Source organism: Pseudorca crassidens, chromosome 6 (genome assembly GCF_039906515.1).
Source record: "Pseudorca crassidens isolate mPseCra1 chromosome 6, mPseCra1.hap1, whole genome shotgun sequence".
Lineage (NCBI taxonomy): Eukaryota > Metazoa > Chordata > Mammalia > Artiodactyla > Delphinidae > Pseudorca > Pseudorca crassidens.
The window spans coordinates 70,423,830-70,446,329 of NC_090301.1; the positions used below are offsets into that span (position 1 = coordinate 70,423,830).

The 22,500-nt window shown below is 39.6% G+C and overlaps 1 long non-coding RNA gene across 2 annotated transcripts in view; it reads left to right on the forward strand.

Annotated features, from left to right (window-relative positions):
* The first annotated feature begins 216 nt into the window (after positions 1 to 216).
* LOC137225863 (uncharacterized) overlaps positions 217 to 22,500 on the forward strand; it is an 84,942-nt gene continuing 62,658 nt past the window's right edge. For both annotated transcript variants that reach the window (XR_010944061.1, XR_010944060.1), the window contains exon 1: positions 217 to 500. This is a non-coding gene — a long non-coding RNA (uncharacterized lncRNA). The remainder of the gene's footprint in view (positions 501 to 22,500) is intronic.

The window sequence follows — 22,500 nt, forward strand, 5'->3', positions numbered from 1 at the left end:
CATTTCAGACTCTTTGCCTCTCAGACTGCTCCAGAAAACAGCCTTTAGGCTGTAATTTTATTTTATTTTTTTAAGCTTTAGGAAAATCTCTTCTGGCTTTTCTCAGTAAAGAAATAAAAAATGGAAAGGCATTTTGCAGCAGCAGCAGGACCGGCGGCGGCGGCAGCCACCACTGCCTCAGCTGCCGCCATGCTTCATAAAACTATCCCAAACGGGATGAGCACATTTAGCAGAATGATCAATCCGCTGCTGCCATATCACTTCTATTTATAATCTTGGCAGAGCTACAAATTTCAAGGGTTTTCGGAGACAGAGGGATTCTGCTACACGAAGTGATTTTAGCTCTCCTCTTTTCAGAGTTCGGATTCAGGGGGGTGGAATCTTCCAGCTTCTGAAGGAATTGACGTTCCTGCGGACCCCAACTAGCTTTCTGCTCCTGCTTACAGGCGATGACTTGTAATCCCGGCAAGGAAAAGGCTTGAAAGGATCTTTTCTCTAAGGTGCCTTTTTATTTTTTAAGGCATTTATAAGGTAGAGCTGTATTTCATGTATTTTTTAAAATGTTTATCCACAGATAATAACCTTAAATCACCTAAGGGTTTATCTCATGCATCTTTCCGCCTTTCCTCAAATTATTCATCCAATACTGGCCTCTCTGTTAATTAAATGCTATGTCTATGGGGGCATTTCCACTTGAATGATAATTAATCTGTTTTTTCCCAATCCAGCTGCCCATGAACTCTTGGTAGATAAATTGTTTTGTAGCACATATTTGTGGCTGGGCTTGGATAATGATTTCCTGCGGGACTTTAAAAAAAAAAAAAAGGTAAACATCATTCAAAGCATAAGATCTTTTCTCTACCTTTTTACAACTTGGGAACGTGGGTAGAGGAAGAGCACCGGTTTTGTAACGAAGAGCACCAAAGTACCATGGTGGAAACCCCATTGACCTTTTGGTTAATTTTCATAATGATTTGATATCCTTGCCTGTGTCCCTGGTGGCTTATAAGACATATGGTTTCTGAGACATGTATAACTTAAGAACGGGTTATTTATTTTGGGTTCCAAAGATATGTTAAAATGTGACAAACTTGCTTTTTAATGCACAGAGTCTTCTTTTTCATTTTAATATGCTACTAATACTTTTTGTGAGAGGCAGAATATGTCATTATGGTTAAAAGCTTAGGCTCTGAAATGTATGCTGCATTCAAATACTGATTTTACCACTTGGTGACTATGAGACCTTAGAAGAGTTTTTCACTTCTTTATCCCTTACATGTCTCATCTATAAAGTTGGAATAATGATAATTAACATCTCCCTTATAGGGCTATTGTGAGGATTAATAGCATTTTTTATGTAAAACAAAATAGAATGGTGCCTGGCACACACTAATCATTAGAGTAACTATTAACCAGTATTTTCAAAAGAAAATATTTTAGCATTAAAACAGATTTCCTGGAAAAATTGCAAAAACTTGTCTAGTTTTACACCACATTATCAATTAATTGATAAAAAATTCTCTGCAAGTGCAATTTTAGCTCCAGAACACGAAAACTTCAACAGATGGGTAGTGTGGGCATGAAATTTATAGTTTTAATGAATATGAACCTCAAAGAGAAGAGATATAAGTGTAAATAGCAAAACAGGGGGGAGAATTGCCCACCCAGGTACGTGAGTGTCTAAAAGTGAACTTTATCCTCACAGTAAAGGAAAAAGGAAGAAATGCCTTGGGATGAAACTCCCATCTGAGTACCTTGCTTACGTGAATCCTATTATTCCATTTATTCTGTTCAGACTTGTCCTCGCCTTACCCTGAGCAAATGTGTTATAAAAAATCATAGAGTTACAGCATCATTAATCATTAGAGAAATCAAAACTACAATGAGATATCATCTCACACCGGTCAGAATGGCCATCATCAAAAAATCTAGAAACAATAAATGCTGGAGAGGGTGTGGAGAAAAGGGAACACTCTTGCACTGTTGGTGGGAATGTAAATTGATACAGCCACTATGGAGAAGAGTATGGAGGTTCCTTAAAAAACTAAAAATAGAACTACCATACGACTCAGCAATCCCACTACTGGGCATATACCCTGAGCAAACCAAAATTCAAAAAGAGTCATGTACCAATATGTTCATGATGTTCAATATGCAGCTCTATTTACAATAGCCAGGACATGGAAGCAACCTAAGTGTTCATCAACAGACGAATGGATAAAGAAGATGTGGCGCATATATACAATGGAATATTACTCAGCCATAAAAAGAAACAAAATTGAGTTATTTGTAGTGAGGTGGATGGATGTAGAGTCTGTCATACAAAGTGAAGTAAGTCAGAAAGAGAAAAACAAATACCGTATGCTAACACATATATATATGGAATCTAAGAAAAAAAAAAAAAGGTCATGAAGAACCTAAGGGTAAGATGGGAATAAAGACACAGACCTACTAGAGAATGGACTTGAGGATACGGGGAGGGGGAAGGGTAAGCTGTGACAATGTGAGAGAGTGGCATGGACATATATACACTACCAAACGTAAAATAGATAGCTAGTGGGAAGCAGCTGCATAGCACAGGGAGATCAGCTCCGGGCTTTGTGACCACCTAGAGGGGTGGGATAGGGAGGGTGGGAGGGAGGGAGACGCAAGAGGGAAGATGTATGGGAACATATGTATATGTATAACTGATTCACTTTGTTATAAAGCAGAAACTAACACACCATTGTAAAGCAATTATACTCCAATAAAGATGTTTTAAAAAAAAATCATGGAGTTAGGAAAAAAAATTTAAAAATCGTTGGCCTTACAATGTCTTCTCCTGATTCAGCGTAAAATTAGCGAAAATGATATATCAAAACTTCACTACCTGATGCCAATTATGTTTAGAGAACTTTAATCTGGCTTGGTTCTTGATAATAGAATCTGAGTGGGGGAGTTTCCAAACCAAAACGTTAGCATAGTTGCATAATAAATAACTAGAAAGGAAGTCCATCATTTAGGGAAAACTTTCCGATTTAGAGAGAAGCATGTCAACTGGAATTTCTTTTGGAAGGAATTGTCTTCAGTGCCTTAGAAATGCTCTCAGATGGTCACTTTTTTAATGCTCCCAAATTTGCCTGAATTAGGAACCTACAGATGGGCTAGCTAATGTTTATCAAATACTTCTGGTACTTCCGCTGGACACTGTGTTAAGCACCTTCTATGCTGCTTTGCGTGATCCTCTTTGCAACTTTAATATTTTCCCGTTTTGAAGCAGAGGAAGCTGAAATTCAGACACACAATTGGGAAGCAGTAAATGGGATTCAAACCCAGGTAGTCCAACTTCAGTCTATGGGCTGTCGGTCTTAACCATTCTATTCTCTTCTGTGACCTCACATAAAGTGTTAAAAATACAAAAGTTGATAAGTACCTCTATAGCTTCATTTTAAGATCTAAAAAAAAAAATTTATCCTGTGAGATTTCCATAGATATTACAACAATGCTGACTATTAGACTAAAATGTCAAATAGAAAATATTGCAACATTGGAAAATAATAGGCTCCTCCCCCTATTACTGAGATCATTTTTTTTTCTATTGAAGAAGCGAACAAATCCCGCAGATAAAGCTTGTCCTAAAGGGAGGCATTTCATTGATATTAAGGCTCAACAGTAGCACCTGGAGAAATATCACAGTGAAACCGTTGCAGATGCTGGGCACTGCCCTGACCTGATATTTGAAACAGTGAGCTTCACAATCTGCCTAATAATTAAAGCAATTTATCTTCAGGTGGATCTAGGCCATTTTGTTATTTCAACATGAAACTCTTGGGGAATAGAGGTGACTGTAGAGATTCTCTATTGTGCAAACACTAATATGAAAAGTAAGTAGGTGACTCTTTGAGATGCCATCAGCTACTTGGCTATCAGAACTTTGGCTGCTAAAGTGATACCAATACCTCTGGCCAGAAAAGACCCAGACATTGGCAGCAAGGTAAGCGAAGCTTTGCCGCCAACTTGCAGGACCTAGAATGCAGACAAAATGACGATGCTTATACAAATCTTTACCTTGTCCAAAAAATTAAGAAACAAATATGATAAAACAGTGCCTATGAAGGAAGAATTCTGAAATTATATGGCACGCTATTTGAGTACAGGTTTGTTCTGTCCAATTCGATACCCAGGAGACAGTAGTATGTGGCTACTGAGCAATTGAAATGTGGTTACTCGAAATTGAGATGTGCTGCAATTACAAATATAAACCAGATTTAAAGACTTAGTATATAAAATAGCTCCAAAACTTTTTAATATTGATTATGCTTTGGAATAATATTTTTGATATACTGTCTTAAATAAAATATATTGTTAAATTCATCTATTTCTCCTTACTTTTAGAATATGGCTACCATAAAATTTAAATTGCATATGTGGCTCACATTGTATTTCTGACAGCAGTGCTGGTAGATAGTCTACACCAGAGGCAGCTGAGGAATGAGACAGCTTCATCCTTCATCATTTAGGAGCCAGCTGGAATATTTTGATGGCTGCACTATCTCCATTGGTTTTGTTTTGAATTTCATTAATTTCTGCTCTTATCTTCATTACATCCTTTCTTCTACTTTCTTTGGGCTTATTCTTTCTACCCCCTAACTGTCAATGGAAACTCTAGCTCATTTACGTTCAGTCTTTTGTGTTTTTAAGTAAATTCATTTAAGGCTAAAATATTGCTTTAGAAATATCTCCCAATTTTGGCATATAGCACTTTTATTACTGTACAGTTTAAATTTTTAAATAGTATTCTCATGTGGTTTTCTCTCTGACTACTAGATTATTTTATGATACAGAGATGTGGTATAGGTTCTTTGGTATTTCTTGAAATTTCCTTTGTGACCTGCTGTGTGGCCAGTTCTTCTGATAGTTCCATTTGTGCTTGAAAAGAATGTGTATTTTCCTTTTTCTATTCACTATGTGCAGGTTTCTACATATAGTTAAATCTTTTATGTTAGCTCTTTGGGTTGTTCAGATATTTAAAAATCCTTAATACTTTTTTTGTCTGCCTGATGTATCAGTTTCTGAGAGAGGTATGTGAAAATCTCCCACTGTGATTGTAGATTTGTCAATTCCTCCTTATAATTTTGTCATTTTTTTACTTTATGTATTTCACTGCTATGTTGCTAAGTGCATACAATTTCATGACTTTTATTTTCTTGTTGAGTTGTTCTTTTCATCTTATGAATCTACATTTCTGTCAATGCCTCTTGGCTTAAAACTCTATGCTGTTTGATTTGAATATTGCAACACCAACTATCCTTTTTTTATAAAGGTTATATATACTCCATTTATAATTATTATAAAATATTGGGTATATTCTGTACTGTATAATATATCCTTGTAGCTTACTTATTTTATTCACAGAATTTTGTACCTCTTAATCCCATACCCCTATCTTGCCCCTTCCCCCATCCTTCTTCCCACTGGAAACCATTAGTTTGTTCTCTATATCTGTGAGTCTGTTTTGGTTTTGTTATATTCATTCATTTGTTTTATTATTTAGATTTTACATTTAAGTGACATCATACAGTATTTGTGTTTCTCTGTCTGACTTATTTCACTAAGCATAATACCCTCCAAGTCGATCCATGTTGTTGCAAATGGTAACATTTCATTCTTTTTTATTGCTGAGTAGTATTCCACTGTGTGTGTGTGTGTGTGTGTGTGTGTGTGTGTGTGTGTGTGTGTATCACATCTTCTTTATTCATTCTTCTGATGATGGAAAGTTAGGTTCCTTCCATATCTTGGCTATTGTAAATAATGCTGCTATGAACATTGAGGTGCATGTGTCTTCTCAAGTTAATGCTTTCATTTTCTTTGGATATGTACCCCAGAGTGGAATTCTGGATTATGTGGTAGTTTTATTTTTAGTTTTTTCAGGAAGCTGCATACTGTTTTCCACAGTGGCTGTACCAATTTACATTCCTACCAACAGTACCCAAGGGTTCCCTTTTTTCCACATCCTTGCCAACATTTGTTATATGTGTTATTTTTGATGACAGCCATTCTGATAGGTGTAAGGCGATTGTGGTTTTGATTTGCATTTTCCTGATGATTAATGTTGTTGAGCATCCTTTCATGTGCCTCTTGGCCATCTATATGTCTTTTTTGGAAAAATGTCTATTCAGGTCTTCTGCCCATTTTTTTTTTAACATCTTTATTGGAGTATAATTGCTTTACAATGGTGTGTTAGTTTCTGCCTTATAACAAAGTGAATCAGTTATACATATACATATGTCCCCATATCTCTTCCCTCTTGCGTCTCCCTCCCACCCTCCCTATCCCACCCATCTAGGTGGTCACAAAGCACCGAGCTGATCTCCCTGTGCTATGCGGCTGCTTCCCACTAGCTATCTATTTTACGTTTGGTAGTGTATATATGTCCATGCCGCTCTCTCACTTTGTCACAGCTTACCCTCCCCGCTCCCCATATCCTCAAGTCCATTCTCTAGTAAGTCTGCATCTTTATTCCCATCTTGCCCCTAGGTTCTTCTGACCACATTTTTTTCTTTTTTTCTTTTTTTTTAGATTCCATATATATGTGTTAGCATACGGTATTTGTTTTTCTCTTTCTGAGTGCCCATTTTTTAATCAGGTTGTTTATTTTTTGTTTGTTTGTTTTTTGTTTTTGATGTTGAATTGTATGAGCTCTTTATGTATTTTGAATTTTAACCCCTTACTGATCATATCATTTGCAAATATGTTCTCCAAGTTAGTAGGTTGTCTTTTTGTTTTGTCTGTGGTTTCCTTTGCTGTGCAAAAGCCTTTAAGTTTAATTAAGTCCTGTGTGTTTATTTTTGCTTTTGTTTCCTTTGCCTTAGGACAGCGGTCCCCAACCTTTTTGACACCAGGAACCTGTTTTGTTGAAGACAATTTTTCCACACACAGGGAGTCGGGGAGGGGAATGGTTCAGGCAGTAATGCTAGTAATGGGGGGTATGGTTCAGGTGGTAATGAGGAGCAGCAGATGAAGCTTCGCTTGCTCACCTGCTGCTCACCTCCTGCTGTGTGGCCCAGTTCCTAACAGGCCATGGTCCGTGGCCCAGGGTTAGGGACTCTTGCCTTAGGGGACAGATTCAAAAAAAATATTGCTACAATTTATGTAAAAGAGTATTCTGCCTATGTTTTCTTCTAGGAGTTTTACGGTTTCTGGTCTTTCATGTATGTCTTCAATACCAGCTATCTTTTCATTAATGTTTACTTAGTGAGTATTTGTTCATCTCTTCCTGTATCATTACAGTTTGCTTATATCTCTTAAAAATTTTCTGGATGTTATTCTCTTTGTATAAAATCCATTTTGAGATGATTTTAATCTTCTTGTGTCTATTGTGATTATTAATGTATTAGTGCCTATTTGCACTATCTGGTTTTATGTTTCTGTGTTTTTTCTCTTTTCTTGATTTTTATTTAATTGACCAAATCTTCTTTATTCCTTTTACTTCCTCTCAACTCATTTGGTAATTACACATTTGGCTTTTATTCTTTTTAGTAGTATTCCTTAAGTTCTTAACATGTATACCTGACTTAACTAATATAAATTTATCCAAATTCTCTATCTTCCTCTTGAACAATATATTCCAAATTATCATCTAGTGTTTAATTTTTTCTTGCATCAAAGCCGCCATGTTAGTTAATATTATCATTGTTTTGTATCTGAAGTTCATTTAGATTTACAAACATGCTTACCAGCTTCTTTTCCTCATCATTATTTCCTGCATCCACTCTTTTCTTCTAGAGTTACTATTATTCTTGCTGAATGTTATTTAGTAATTTTTTTCAGTAAGCTTCTATGGGTAGTAAACTCTTTCAGTCTTTATATTTATTTCTCTTTATTTGACAGAGTTTAATTGGTAGATAGTAATTTTCCTTTACCACTTTGAAAATATTACTACTTCATTGCACTCCAGCAGCTTTTGTCACCAGTGAGACATCTTCTGTCGGTCTATGTTTTCTCTATGCACTCATGGAATGACATTTTGAACCCCTCTGCTTGTGCCTATTAAGTTCTATATCCGTTGAGGGTATAAACTATGAGCTGCTTTGGTTGAAGCTCCTATTCAATTCTCTGACTTTGTCTCCTTTTTTCATGCTCAGAGATTTCACACTCTGAATTTGAAATTTTACTGTGTGTCCAAATTTTGTCTTTTGTTTAATTTTTTCATGAGGGAGAGTCCTTCTCTGTCACTTTAGTCTGCCATATTGACTTGACAATCTTAGTGATCTGCTTATTACTCTACATCCCATAGTCTGTGGAGGTGCCAACCTGACAGAATGGTCTTGGCTCTAATGTCTGCAAGTTAGAGTCATGGAGAACTAATGCTAAAGATCTAGGACTCAGGGTACATAGACTTGCCAAGAACACTCATGATACCCTGCACCCCCATGTTCTGCACTCAGCCTCTTACTCCTGTGCTCCCTTCACCTTGGCAGTCTGCTCTCTTAGACAGAATTCCATTTCACATGCCCCGGGTCTGGCATTCCTATCACAGGCTCTACACTGGGTCCCTGGGACATGCTGTTTGACCCAGTGCTGGGCAGTAGTGTATTTATATCCCAGCTGTAGCCCTCTCTGTGCTGCCATAGACTGCTTGAAGTTTATCAGATGAGTCTGGTTCCAGTCTACTAAGCCTTCTATATTCAAGGACCTGACATCTCTGAGAGGTCCTGTTGAAGCCCTCAGCTCTAGTCCTGGAGAGAAGTGTCAGCAACCCCTTTATCTGGGGAAGCAGAGGGTGATAGGGACTCACAGCTCAGCTTTTGTCAGAGAAAACCTCGCAAAATTCCCTCTCTCTACTCTTTGCCCTTTCATAATCTTCCTATAGGCCATTAAATGAAATTTTCCGCACCACTTACTTTAACATTTTCACATGATTTCACTTCCTCATGCTTTTAATTCTCTCCTCTTTACTCATGCTAACCAATACTCTGGTGTTTTATATCTGGGTTCAGGTATCTATTAGATTTTGTTTATTCTAGTAACAGTAACTAGTGAGTTAGTAAGGATTTCTAAAATTTTTATCATTTTCATGAGATTTTCCTTTAATATTTGTTATTATGGAATATTTTCCTCTTCAGAAAAGTGGAAGTGTGTATGATCTGTGGTCATGTATGTGGAACATGGTAAAAAAAATTTGAGTGGAGATTTTTCTGGGAACAGAAATGACTTTTGTAGTGGTCATAAATGTTAATCTTCACTTTGATAGATTATCTTTCACATGGTAGGCACTACGTAAATATTATTGAATAAATGAGTGAGAAAGAAGCAATTCAAAATCTGTAACACCTGCCCTTGAATTACAGAAATACTGGAAAATGTTGAAGGGATTGTTACCTCTCACCTTTCAAAGAGGAACAAGAACTTTTTGGTGTGCTTTTTCTGAGTTCCAATAGCATTCTCTTTGGTGTTCTTAAAGCATTTTACCTCTGGTTGCTATGGTGGTTTATCTGCCATTATCTTTCCTGAATTTGTACTATTATCTTACTTTAAAATGCTTTTCAAGGATGCTTGCAGGTTACTTCGATATGGTGGGACTGGATGAAATTTAAGGTCTCTTACAACCTAGAGATTCTGTGATTTCTTTCAGAATTCTGACATCACCTATTCTCTTCTCACTAGTGGTCCAGCAGAGGTTCGTTATGCAGGGCAGAGCTTGTGAGCCCGTGGAGGGATTACTTACCCAGGCATCTTCACTGGCAATGATATACTGCCATATGGCTAAGCATAGCATACAGGTGTCACAGAGGAAATCTTCTAGAAGCTGTTATGGCTTCACAAAGCCAGTTCCCAACTTGCTTTGGAAAACTGTGTACTTCATAAGGAAAGCTAGATTTTGGTCTACTTGTGTTAAGGAACATGAATTATTTAGAATGATATGGGATATATCTACATGAAGGAACATTTTGTTTCTTTTTAGCATTAAGCATAGTAGTATATTGAAGAAAATATCAGGTATAGGCTTTTATATTTTAAAAATTACAGTTGTGTCTCTTGGTAGCCATGGGAGATTGGTTCTGGGAGCCCCCGTGGATGCTCAAGTTCCTTATAAAAGGTGGCATAGTATTTACATATAACCTACACACATCCTCTCGTATACTTAAACTCATCTCTAGACTGCTTATAGTACCTAATATGGTATAAGTGCTATGTAAACTGTTGTACATACAATGTAAATGCTATGTAAATAGTTGCTGGTGCAGCAAAAGTTTTACTTTTTGGAACTTTCTGGGGTTTTCTCCCCGAATATTTTTTATTTTTTGTTGGTTGAATCTGTGGATGTGGAACCTGTGGATACAGAGGGCCGACTGTATTCTCCCTGAGAGTTGACATTTTTGACCCAAGTTTGTTACAGCTTTCCATCTGTCTGCATATGGAAAAAAACACATGATAGTAATAGGACTTTTTTTTTTTTTTCTTTGCGGTATGTGGGCCTCTCACTGTTGTGGCCTCTCCCGTTCAGGAGCACAGGCTCCGGACGCGCAGGCTCAATGGCCATGGCTCACGGGCCCAGCCGCTCCGCGGCATGTGGGATCTTCCCGGACCGGGGCGCAAACCCGTGTGCCCTGCATCGTCAGGCAGACTCTCAACCACTGCGCCACCAGGAAGCCCAGTAATAGGACTTTTGAGTTCCATTTGTTAACTAATCAGTGACTGTATATCAACTTGTTTGAGTTCTTTGTGACTAATTTTCTCTATAATGAGGAGTGTGCTTTCTGTTCCACAAAGCTCTACGTATTATTTAGTGATAAAATGGGTTTTAAAAAGGCAATGTGTTTGAAGATAAGATAATGCTAAGAGGTATTATCTTTTCTCTTAGCTTCTATACATGTTTAAGTACTTGTGATTGAATTCAGTAAATAGGAAACAGTAATATGTACACCCACATTCTAAATGATTGAGAAATAATTTGATAAACAAGACCATATTTAGCAAAGCATTTTAATTTGAGGAAGAAACTGAACAAAGAAAATAAAAAGAACATCAATAATGCTGAACTTCAGTGAACTGTATTTGTTAGCACCTATATTGTTTTGCCAGTTAATAAAGAGATAATATCTTGTATTCTGCAGAATAACTGTTATCTATGTTTCCATTTGTGAATACATTCTACAAATATCATTCTGAATTCCTCAAAGCAGAGAGCGTTGATGCCAAATGATTGAGGGCACTAACCTTACCAGATCTATATGTATGTACACATATGGATGGATAAATGTATTTGGTTGTGGTACGTCTGAGACTGTTTGAGACCGGCTGCTGGGAATCAACAGTGAGTTGTATGTGTACACATTCGAATATAACTAGTAGAAGTAAGATGGGTTGAAGTGAAAACTATTCAAAAGAAAATCTCCTGGAATGAATTATGTTATGTAGTCTGGTAGAAGCAATTGAATAGATTGTGGCTTCTGAGAAAAATACAACAGAAATACTACAAGGAGATCCTCCCAAGGACATTTTAGTGACCTATGGTATGGAAGAGCTCACTATAAACAGACCTGCCAAGTAGCCTCTTCAACTTATGGTTCACATTTTCATAAGAAAGAGCCAGCTAGCTAGTCAAAAAAGGGTGGCAGTAATTGCATTCTCTGTCAGTGTGAGAATAAGACAATGAAAACTAGGATAACTTAAGAAAGGCAGAGCTCACTTTGCACATTCTGAAACCTCTTAGTTTGAAGTCAAAACTAAACATCTCGTTTCCTTTGGAAGCCAGAAACAAGCTTTTTTGTGTTTTTTTTTTTTCCTTTATAAAAGAGCATTATCTCCTTTAAAGAAAAATAAAGCAATGCTGTTTATGTGTTTAATGCTTAAAAAAAGAAAGGCTGGCAGTCGCCAGAATGATGGGACAATGGGTAAAGAGCAGACCCAAAGATTTCCTTCCCTCTCTGGGCCTCCACCTGCAGGTTTCCCCCAGAAAGAATGCAGACGCCAATCAGAGCTGGGGGGGGGGGTGGAGCTCTGGAAAGCTATCTCCTGCTCTTTCAGAGTTTGGATCCCAGGCGGTAGACTGACAGCCCCACTCTGGCCCACTGGCTATTTCTGGAAAGACTCCAGGAATCTCTTTAAGTCGCATTATTCACCAGCCAAAGATCTTGACAATAAATCTTTCCTTGACCTGGGGGCGGGGTGTAGAACCAGGAGTGAATTATCTGTAGGAACACAGACATTTCTGCCTGCCTTCTGAGAGGTGCTGTGCTTGAAATCCCAGCCACATTTTGGGGCCAAGCCCTGGTGATTCACCTGCCACCTCTGGGAAGAACATGGCCCAGTCTCCTCCCAGCATGGCCTGTTTATTCCAGAAGGAGCCACCATGTCTTCCTGGTTCAGCCAACCTTCCCTTACAAATCTACAAATCTGTTCTGTTTGGAGGAAAGCATTCTAGGCAGGCAAGGGACAAGAAAAATCACTGAGATTCTTGCTTCTCCGCATGAGGCTAAAAGTCTTCCACTGGCAGCAGGAGAATCGCCACTCCCAGCCTGGAGGGTTTTGCTCAGGTTGATTGCCAAATGCATGGGTGAAAAATAAAGTCACCTTACATGGTTTTTAAACCGAAGTAAAGTTTGTTATTTAAATACTAATGATGTTACTTCATTGTTATCTAAATAGAGTGATCGTAATTGAGATATTGTTAGCTGTCCTCATAAATACAGGGTTTAAGTATCTATCTTGGATGAGGAAGGAAATGGGGTTTTGTTTCCCAGAGGGAATATGGGGATGCAGTGAGGGGCAGTAGGAAAAACACTGGCCTTGGAGGTTGGTTTGGGTTTGAGAATAGGCCCAGCCACACCTGGGCTGTTTGGCTTTGGCCAAGTTACTTTCTGAGTAAACGTCCTGAACTCCATCCCTTCCTCTGTAAAATGGGGCTAATAATACCTAGGTCAGAGGGTTGCTGTGAAGTTGAAATAAATGAATCACCTAAGACAGGACCTGGTACATAGAAACTGGTCAAGAAATTGTGACTAAATACTATTAAGGTGGAAGACATAAAAGTGTTAAAAATACAAGGATTTAAATATCAACAGGTGTTATCAGGGCTATGAGATTATGAGAAACTTTCCATTTTCTCCTTTATTAAAAAACAAGATCAATGAAGTTTATGACACTGATTTTCTACATGTAGTGCATCTGTATTTATCTATGTCTATCCCTCTGTCTCTCTACCATGCATATATAGATTTGAATGCATGCATTATTTGGGCTGAAATGAGTTCTTCTCTGGAGATCTAACTGGGACACCAGCAATGACACTCCTGCATGCAGAGGGGACAGTGGTATGGGCTTCAGGGATCTTGAGACTGGTTGGGATATTCCCTCCAAGTTAGCTGAGGAGCTTTTGGCTTGGTTCAGTTTTTTCCTTCCTAAAACGCTGCGATCGGAGGGCATGATTATGAAAGTATGTGCTCTGAAGCGATGTGATTCTATTCGAGAGAACAAACAATCGCTTCTACCCTTCCAAATCCTACTCTCGAGTCCCTGGCTGGAGGGAGAATGTATACTTTGGACTGAGTTTCACATGGCGAAAATTATTCCTTGCAAATTTCCTGTCTCCAGGCTGATGGGAAAGGAAGAGGAAGATCTTGTAGTGTTACTCTGAAGTTTCTGATTCTCAGGGTCGTTCATAATCACACAGCTGTAACTGTAGGTATTTGGTCAATGAGTCTCCATATTGACATCTACCTGGTTAAGGTTGATTCTGCCCACTTTGTTAAGTGGATGCCTGCTCTGCTCTTCCACTGAACTAATAAATCATGAATACTTTCCTTAGCCATTTAAAAGTCATTTCCTCTCATTTTCCCTGGGCACCAGACGCAATCTTGTGTGTGTGTGTGTGTGCGTGCCTGTGTGTGTTTTGATTGCTGCCTTCAAAAATAGCATATGATAGCAAACAACTGCTTAGAGATTTTCAAGCCAAAATTTATCAACAACCTAAACTCTAGCAGTGTATTCATCAAAAGGCAAACATGTATACCTTGTATTACTTGACCTTTCCAAGTCACCTACTTCTTATTATATCTTTTATTTCATATTCAACTTCTTATTTGAAATTCAAACATCTTATTATAATCATGTGTGTGCTCTCTGAACTAAAGTGGAACATTCTAAAAACTGGTGTTTCACGTATAAAAATTGCCTTTACAATAATTCATCTATTCAACAAATATTTATTGAGTGCCAAGTGTAACACAGTTTTCTAGATCTTGCGGAAATATCAGTGAGCAAGGGAGAGGATAATGTCTGCCCTCATGGAGCTTAGAATTTGTGTGTCTGTGGGAGGGGAGGGAGGGAGACCAACAGACAACAAATAACTAACATTGTATATTAGGCTGTGATGGGTGTCATGGAGAAAAACCAGGGCAGGAGGTTGGCAGGTTCTAAGACTGTATGTGTGTCTTGCAGGGAAGGGGTTCAAATTTAATTAAGATTATCAGGCGAGACCCTGCTGTCAGGGTGACTTTCGAATAAAGATCTGAAGGAGGTAAGGGTGTGAGCATGAGGGTAACTGGTGAAAAAGCCTCCTACTGAGAAGGGCTGGCAAGTGCAAAGACCCCAAGGCTGGAGCTGCTTGGGCCAGTTGGGGAACAATGAAGCCCTCCATGTAGAATGGCATAAGTTAGGTAGGAGATAAGGTCGGAGAGAAAAGATAGCCAGGTTAGAAATACACAAGTATTCTAAAGAGGAGGAAATGACCAATTAGTATGATTATTGGGTACAGGGACAACATCCACAGACAAAACAGTTGAAAAACTCCTGCTCCTGGACTTGACATTCCAGTGAGGGGAGACAGTGCAAAAACCAAAGAAGTGAATTGGATAGTATGCTAGAAGGTGATCAGTGCAACGGGAAAGCAATGGACTGGGAATGCTGGAGTGGGGTGTGTGAGTTCTTAGTTACCTAAAACACTGTTCCTGAGAACAACCTTAGACTGTAAACTTCTCAAGACTGGAGGCTACACTGCTGGTTCTTTTATGTATTATCCAATTCTGAGCACATCGTGGGTAACTAATATAAAAATCATTACAACTCATCCTGCTAAATAATATTCATTCAACAAACATGTTTTGGTTACGTTCTGCATACCAGGGACTGGAATAGGTGAGCAAAAAGAGACATCACCTGGCTTCATGGAGTTTACAGTTTGATGGTGGGAATAACATCAAGCAAATAACCACATAAATATATGTAACCTTGTCATATTGCAATAGTGATGGTGCTATAAACAGAGGCATTCGATTTTAGGAAAGCATATAATATGGAGATGAGTGACAAAACATTGTTCTGCCTTCAATATTTTAGTAGTAACATTGGCTTTCCCAAGCAAATTGGCTTTTTTGTAGTGATGGTGAAATAGGAGCTAGAAATAGTGAAAATTTTTCTCATCCTGTTTAAAAATACATTGGAAACTACTCTTCTGAGAGGCAGTGATAGCGTCTCCAGAATTGCCTTGCAGAATTTGCTCAGTTGAAATCTGTCTGAACGTGATAGCTTCTTGCCAGTGTAGTTTGAACCACTTGGCAAAGAGGAGGTTCTAAGCTAAAGCTGGGTAACCTTGAGACATGTTCAGGAAAAGGCCACGGTTCGGTGGGTGTTCTTTAGGGTGAGGCCCTTAACAGATTCTGGAATGGACGTGAGATGCTAGTCAGGGTTCCGTTCTTTCTACGAGACCAGCAAGTCTGACTCCAACCCAATAACTCGCTTTAGATAAACCTTTTTTCAGCTTTGTTTGAAGGATGTGACTGTTGGTCATTCTTTACTGGCCATTACCTTAGATGGCTAGTGATATGGTCCAACCATTGAACCAGAAATACATTCGTTCACTAGCAGCAATGATGTATTTTTCTGCATGACGCCTGTCCTTGGCGAAGGGTGCTTCAGCTGCTCCCTTCGCTGCCTTGCTGTCAATTTGATAAACGGATAGGCTTCCTTCCCAGCAGGGTTGGTGTGGCTCCAAGTTGCAGGGCTGCCCTCTTCAGCCGCCTGCAGGCCATTGTTCCTGCCTCCTGCGAGCTCACAGAGCCCATTCCGGGTGCACCGGGTCATCCCCCAAAATGCTCAGGCTGACAGTGTCAGACCAGTACAAGGAGAAAATAAAGTTTTGTTCTGTTCTGTTAAATGTCTCTGCCAAACTCTACAAAGACATGCTGCCAGAAGAATAAAAGGAAAGTTAATTCTGTCCATTGCACAGAGCTATTTTGAAAATTTACTGCTGGCACCTTGCAGCAGATACATTTGTTTATTTTAGCTTTTCCTTCAGGCAATTTATGGAACTCAATGGTGATTCCTTCATGTGTTGGATTTTTAAAAGGGATAAAAGAGCAAAAGAGTGTATTGATGAGCACAGTTTTTTAGTGGTAAAGAGAGTGAAACAGGGTATGCCAGATCAGGAAGACCAAAGAAAGGTTAGCCAGAGAAAACCAGCCCTGTCCAAGCGTTTCTGCAGAATTGATAGCATGAGCTTTGGGGAACAGACACACTGTGGCTGGATGGTATTATTCCAGGTGCTTCTCTTACGTATATGCTCTTTTGTTCTCTACTTTAGGGAAAACCGTAACAGTAGTAGTTATACGTTATGGAGCACATCTTCCACAGTAATTATGTCCTCCCTCCACACTCCCAGTGATGCTTCTGTGGGGAAGGTGAGGATTTTACGAAAGGGGAAACTTAGGCTCAAGGAGATCCAGTCCCTGGGTCTAGTTTATACAGCTAATGGTGGTAGCAGGGATTTGTTCTAGAGCCTTGTTACTTAAAGAAGGAAATAAAATGTAAGGAAAATTACAATTTAAAATTTTAAAACTTAAAACATTTTTAAAAAGTAAGAAGTTGAAAATTTTCCATTGTGAAAAACAGAAGGCTTCGCTACAAAAATAAAGCATATTGAAAAAGCGGGAAGATAAAGCTTAAGCTAGGGGGAAGAAGCACAGATTTTTTTTTCTATCGTTATTATTTTTTAAACTCTATCTATGCCATATGTTATATATGCACTCTTTTGCTTGTATGTGTGTTTCATGATGACAAGAAATAACAGGTAAGGAAGAGAACAAATTGGTTTTTAATACTTACCCTATCCCTGGCACTGTGGTAGCACATGAAATAGGTACTTATGTTTTTAATATTAGACTTCTTCTATTTTAAGAATTTTCTTAACCATTATAAAAGTTAATGATACATCATCATTATAGCTAGATTTCTGTCCATTTTACGGATTTCAGTACTTACCATTATTTCTTATATACCATGTATTCCATTTCCTTGAGTTATTTTTGCAGTTTCCTCTGGTTAGAGATTTCCTGTTGTGGGACTTTCTGAGATCCCTACATATTTGAAAATGTCTGTCTCTTGCTGTCACACAAGGATAGGTTGGCTATAGAATCTTAGAGTCACATTCTTCTTGCTTGGAAACATTACTATTTTCTAGTTTTTAGTGTTACAGATGAGATTTTTCAATATCAGTCTGATTTCTTTTTCTTTTCCAGGTGGCCTGTTGTTATTAGTGTTATTTTCTGCCTGGAAGCTTGAAGAATTTTATTTTTATCCTTGGGCTTTAGAAAAATTACCAGGATATATTTAAGTTCTTGTACTTTTTCCCCCCAATATTCTACCCCAGCTCTAGGCTATTTCATTAGATATTCACAATAATACTCTTGGAGGTTGTCACAATAATACTTTGGGGGTTCTTCCAAAAAGCAGAGCCTGAGACAATGACTTAGTGTGGGTAGTTGATTTGGGGAAGTTATCACAGGGAACAAGACTGAGGGTGCTGGGAAGAGTGAAATGGGGGAGGAGGGAAAGCTAATCTCAGGGTACAGTATCGAGTTGGTTACCAACCTGGAGAACTAGGCCTCAATTTGCCTGGGTGCCTTTTGCGGAACTGTGTAGGCTCTGCCTCAGGCTTATCCACCTGAAACAGGAGAAGGAAACTATTTATCCACCAGCTTCCTTTCCCCCCTTGGCCAAAGGTTGCTCCAGAGGGTGTTAACTTCCTTGTATTTCCTGGTTGGAGCATTTATCTCCAGAATCTGGATCTCTTAGTTGCTTTACGTTTGTTAGGCTGTTTGCTGGAATTGCATGGAAGCATCAGGAGAAGCCCCAGTGAACATCCTAGGTTAGATCTGTATTCCTTCATGCCACCATTGTGTAGCAAATATCGAATTAAAAAAAGGTAAAAACATTTTTTATACAATTTTTAAAGGTGACTTTCCATTTACAGTTATTACAAAATATTGGCTCTATTCCTCGTGTTGTACAATACATCCTTGAGCCTCTCTTACACCCAGTAGTTTGTACCTCCCACTTCCCCACCCCTACGTGGCCTCTCCCCCTCCCCACTGGCAACCACTAGTTTGTTCTCTGTATCTGTGAGTCTGCTTCTTTTATGTTATGTTCACTAGTCTGTTGTATTTTTAGATTCCACATATCAGTGATATCATCCAGAAATACCAAATTTCTTGATGGTAATCAGAGTCAGTTGCCCTACCAGTGTGGGCAACTTCTTTTCCATTCTTTTCTTGTGGGTCCATCCATTTGAGAGGCCCCAAATGACAAAATACATAGTAGTCATAGCTTTAAATTCAGTGGAACTCTTTCTGCCTTTCTGTGTCTACCCTCCTCTTCACCCCTAGTGCCAGGACTCAGGGCTTTTTTTTTTTTTTTTTTTTTTTTGCGGTATGTGGGCCTCTCACTCTTGTGGCCTCTCCTGTCGCGGAGCACAGGCTCAGCAGCCATGGCTCACGGGCCCAGCCGCTCCGTGGCATGTGGGATCTTCCCGGACCGGGGCACGAACCCCCGTCCCCTGCATCGGCAGGCGGACTCTCAACCACTGTGCCACCAGGGAAGCCCTGGACTCAGGGCTTTTAATGCAGCAGAGCCTAAGGACCTAGGGACAGGAAGCACATATTCTGAAAGTGGGTCACTAGGAGTGGTAACGCAAGGGGAAAATCCTACTTCCACCTTCTGTTTTTCAGGCCCTTGTATTCTAGTTACATGTCACCACATGTTGGCTTCACTGCACATAGAGAATCCTGGAGGACAGCGTCCAACCTTGCTGGATGTGGTCCCCAAGCTGGCTTCCTAGCTGGGCACTTAATAGGTGATTCTATCATTCTACTAGACTGGCTTCTTCAGAGTGTTGTGGTGTATGGTAGGGTCTGAGGATTCTCTCTCCACCCACTCATTTCATTTACCTTCACTGTAAAACATGTCCCTTGATCTGAGGCAATGTCATTGGGATCCTATGTTGTAAACTGTACACTCTTCAAGCCCTCAGATGATGCTAGCTGAGAAGCCTTGGATAGGAAAAGCAAACTCATAATCAAAGCAAGTGTAAGGATGTATTACTGCCCTTCTAGGATGTCACCCACTTGTCACCACGTAGTTGACCTCCTTGAGAGATGTTTCTATATTGAGGCACCATATTGCAGACCTGCAGCTGGCATCTTAGGAGTTCAGCAGTGGCAGTAGTTACATCTGTCTTAGTGGGAGAGAGCCCATCCTTGCCCCCAAGGCTGCCTCATTCATGGGACTACTGTGGTAGCACTGGGGTGGCTGAGGTCAGAAGCTGACTGATATGCACTGGACAAGTGAGCCTATTCACCAGATTGTCCAGAACCTCTCTGAACACTCTAGAATGTTCCCGGTGGCCATTAACACAGGACACAAATACCCATATATGCTTTGGTCCCTCTGCCAAAGATTCATCCATAAACCTGTTTCTCAAACTTCCTTGTCTCTAAGCCTCTAATTGTGTTCGTTTCAGGATCTTGACCAATCAACAAAGCCCTCTGTCAGCCCACAAGGCTGTGTATATCTGTGTTTTAGGCAGTTTCTCCCTGCATACAAGGTATATAACCAAGTGTGTTGCTCAGAGTTATACCTGCTGGGAAAACTTCCCTTTTCCACTTACCTTCAAGGTCACCTTTGAGTGGGGCTGTATTGTGCATTTTCAGCTATCATAAATGCATTGCACGAATCCATCTGTGAACCAGGCTCAATATTTCCTCCTCTGTAAGTTGGTCATAGGGAAGCCTCCACGAGAGTGTGGGTGTAGCTGAAGGAAGGCATCAGTGCAACAGAGGAAAGTCATGAGGAACTCGAGGCCACATGCTTATGCAACTTACTTGTGCTCTCTGGACCTGCTCAATCCAGTCCTGCATGTAATGCACTATTTACGTCATACTGTGGTTTGCTCCTGTTCCTGGATAGCCTTATGACTTTGTGGATCTCATAATCCCACTCACCACAGGCAGCTCCAGGTGCTTAGTCACTCTTGATGTCCTAGTCTCTACTAGGGCTCAAAAGCATGCCAGGAGCTGCTTTCAAAATGGCGAGAAGTTCTATATCTTCGAAGGTTTGACCTTGCTCCAGAACCCAGGGTCTGTGCTGGGACTCTTATACTGAGGCTTTTCTTTTTTTTGAAAGAAAAATTTATTGTACATTTAACATAATACAGAATAGTGTTCCCTGAGATTGGGGAACAATACGATTACACGTGAACGCGTACACTTAAAGACAGTAAAGGATAACAGAATTGAGATCTCAAGATGGCCTTATTGTTCATCTAGCCTGATCCCTTCACTTTAAAAGAGACGTAAGACTGAGAGACTCAAAGTAGGGTATGTGCAACAAAACAACCTGGACCAGAACCTGACCCTTTGTCCAAGGTGCTTTTTCCTCCTCTACACAAAATGCATATGCGCATTGATGCAGCCATTCATTCATTCAACAGATATTTACTTAGTGCTACTATGAGGCAGAAACTGCAAGGTATGAGATAAATATCAGGAAGAATACTCCCTGTGTAGAAAAGGAAGCTCAAACTCAGTAGTCTTCAGGACTATGCAGATAAAAGTAGGCTGGGTGGATGTAAGACAGAGGAAATGGAGGTGCCCATGGCAGACTAGAGAGTGCATGCTCCTGCTAAAGGCATTCACTGGCTTCGTTTTTTGATGTTTAATTTAAACACTGTGCTGGTCCAATCAAATAGCGGAAAACATAATTGGATTTAGCCATTTGGTATCAGTTCTCAACCCCTAACTACAGTTACAGCTTTGATTTTGCTACCAGGGCTGAGATATCTGGGCTAACTCTGGTTCCTTAACATGATACAATGTATATGTAATTTAAGTATATTTGCGAAGAATTAAGTATAAATTCAGTTATTCATGAGCACTAATGGCTTCAACTAAAGCAGATCATTTTATTTTTAAACATGCAAACAAATCCATTCATCTAGATGCCAAATCTGTGTACAAGTAGATAAGATTTTCACTGTTTTTTCCAGAAAGGTCATATTGAGGTTTGACAGAGACTGTATACAGCGTCCTAATGCACTATCCATCTTCTAGGTCATACTGCCTGAGCATCAGGGCAGCTTGGACTGCAGTCTGGACCTGCTATAGGGTCCTTTCCTGTTCTGGGCAGCATATACCACACCTTGGTATATGGCAGCCTTTCAAGACACCAATAAATGGTTCACAGTGTATGACTGTGTATGGTGTGTGTTGACACCAGTATTCAAATAAGCCTGCCACGCGCAGTGCCTCTTTATTAGCGATAGGACGTGTGTAGGTCAACAATTTGTCATTTATATTAAAAAATTTCCCACATGTTCCCGTTCATTGGATCTTTAAAAACATCATCCCTGTGGTGGGTCCTTGAAACTTTGAGGGTTTTATCATCTACCGTCTAGCATGTATGTGTCTTACCAGGACAATCTAAATACTTGCTGCCTCCTGATCACCAGGTCCGATCACCATGGCACCATCAGCGTTGTCAACCAGCAATCATGCAGGTTCTGTGCAATATCAAGACGATCAAGGTCTCTGTGGACTATATTGTGACAGAGAACAGATTTAACCTGGTTCTGGGGTAAGACAGACAATGAATACTGTGGACTTTTCTACTTAACAGCAAACTGCTTTTGATCCTTATTATTTATGGGGATTGAGAAAAAAATACATTTTTCTGCTCAAAAGTGCCAGAAGCTGTGATAATCTGTTCTAGGAAAATACCACACCTGGTATAGCAGTTGTGATTGTGACGACCGCTTGTTTATGTTTATTTTGGTCCATCGTCATTCACCATGATCTCTGTCATTTTTGCAGTGGCCAAATAGGTGAACTGAAGGGGGTATCCTTGCATCCTCCAAATCTTTGATAGTGGTGCTAATTTCTGAAATTCCGTCTGTGACATAATACTGCAGATTTAGGGACTTCCTCTTGCCCCTTGCAAACACTGTTGCCCTTATACCTTTGGCCAAAGAACAAATCTTGATGGCACTGGGGGAATGGGCAATAACTGCACAGATGGTCTGTGGACCCATTGGACCACTCTGGGATGGATGTGGGCCGGGAGTCCACTCATTATCCGGCTTACATGAGCCTTCTCTAATGAAGGGTCCAGTGGCATTTTAGATTTCTTGCTATCAGAGTCAACTCAGACCCTGTGCCTAACAGTCCCTTGAATGGTCTGGGTATTCTTCTT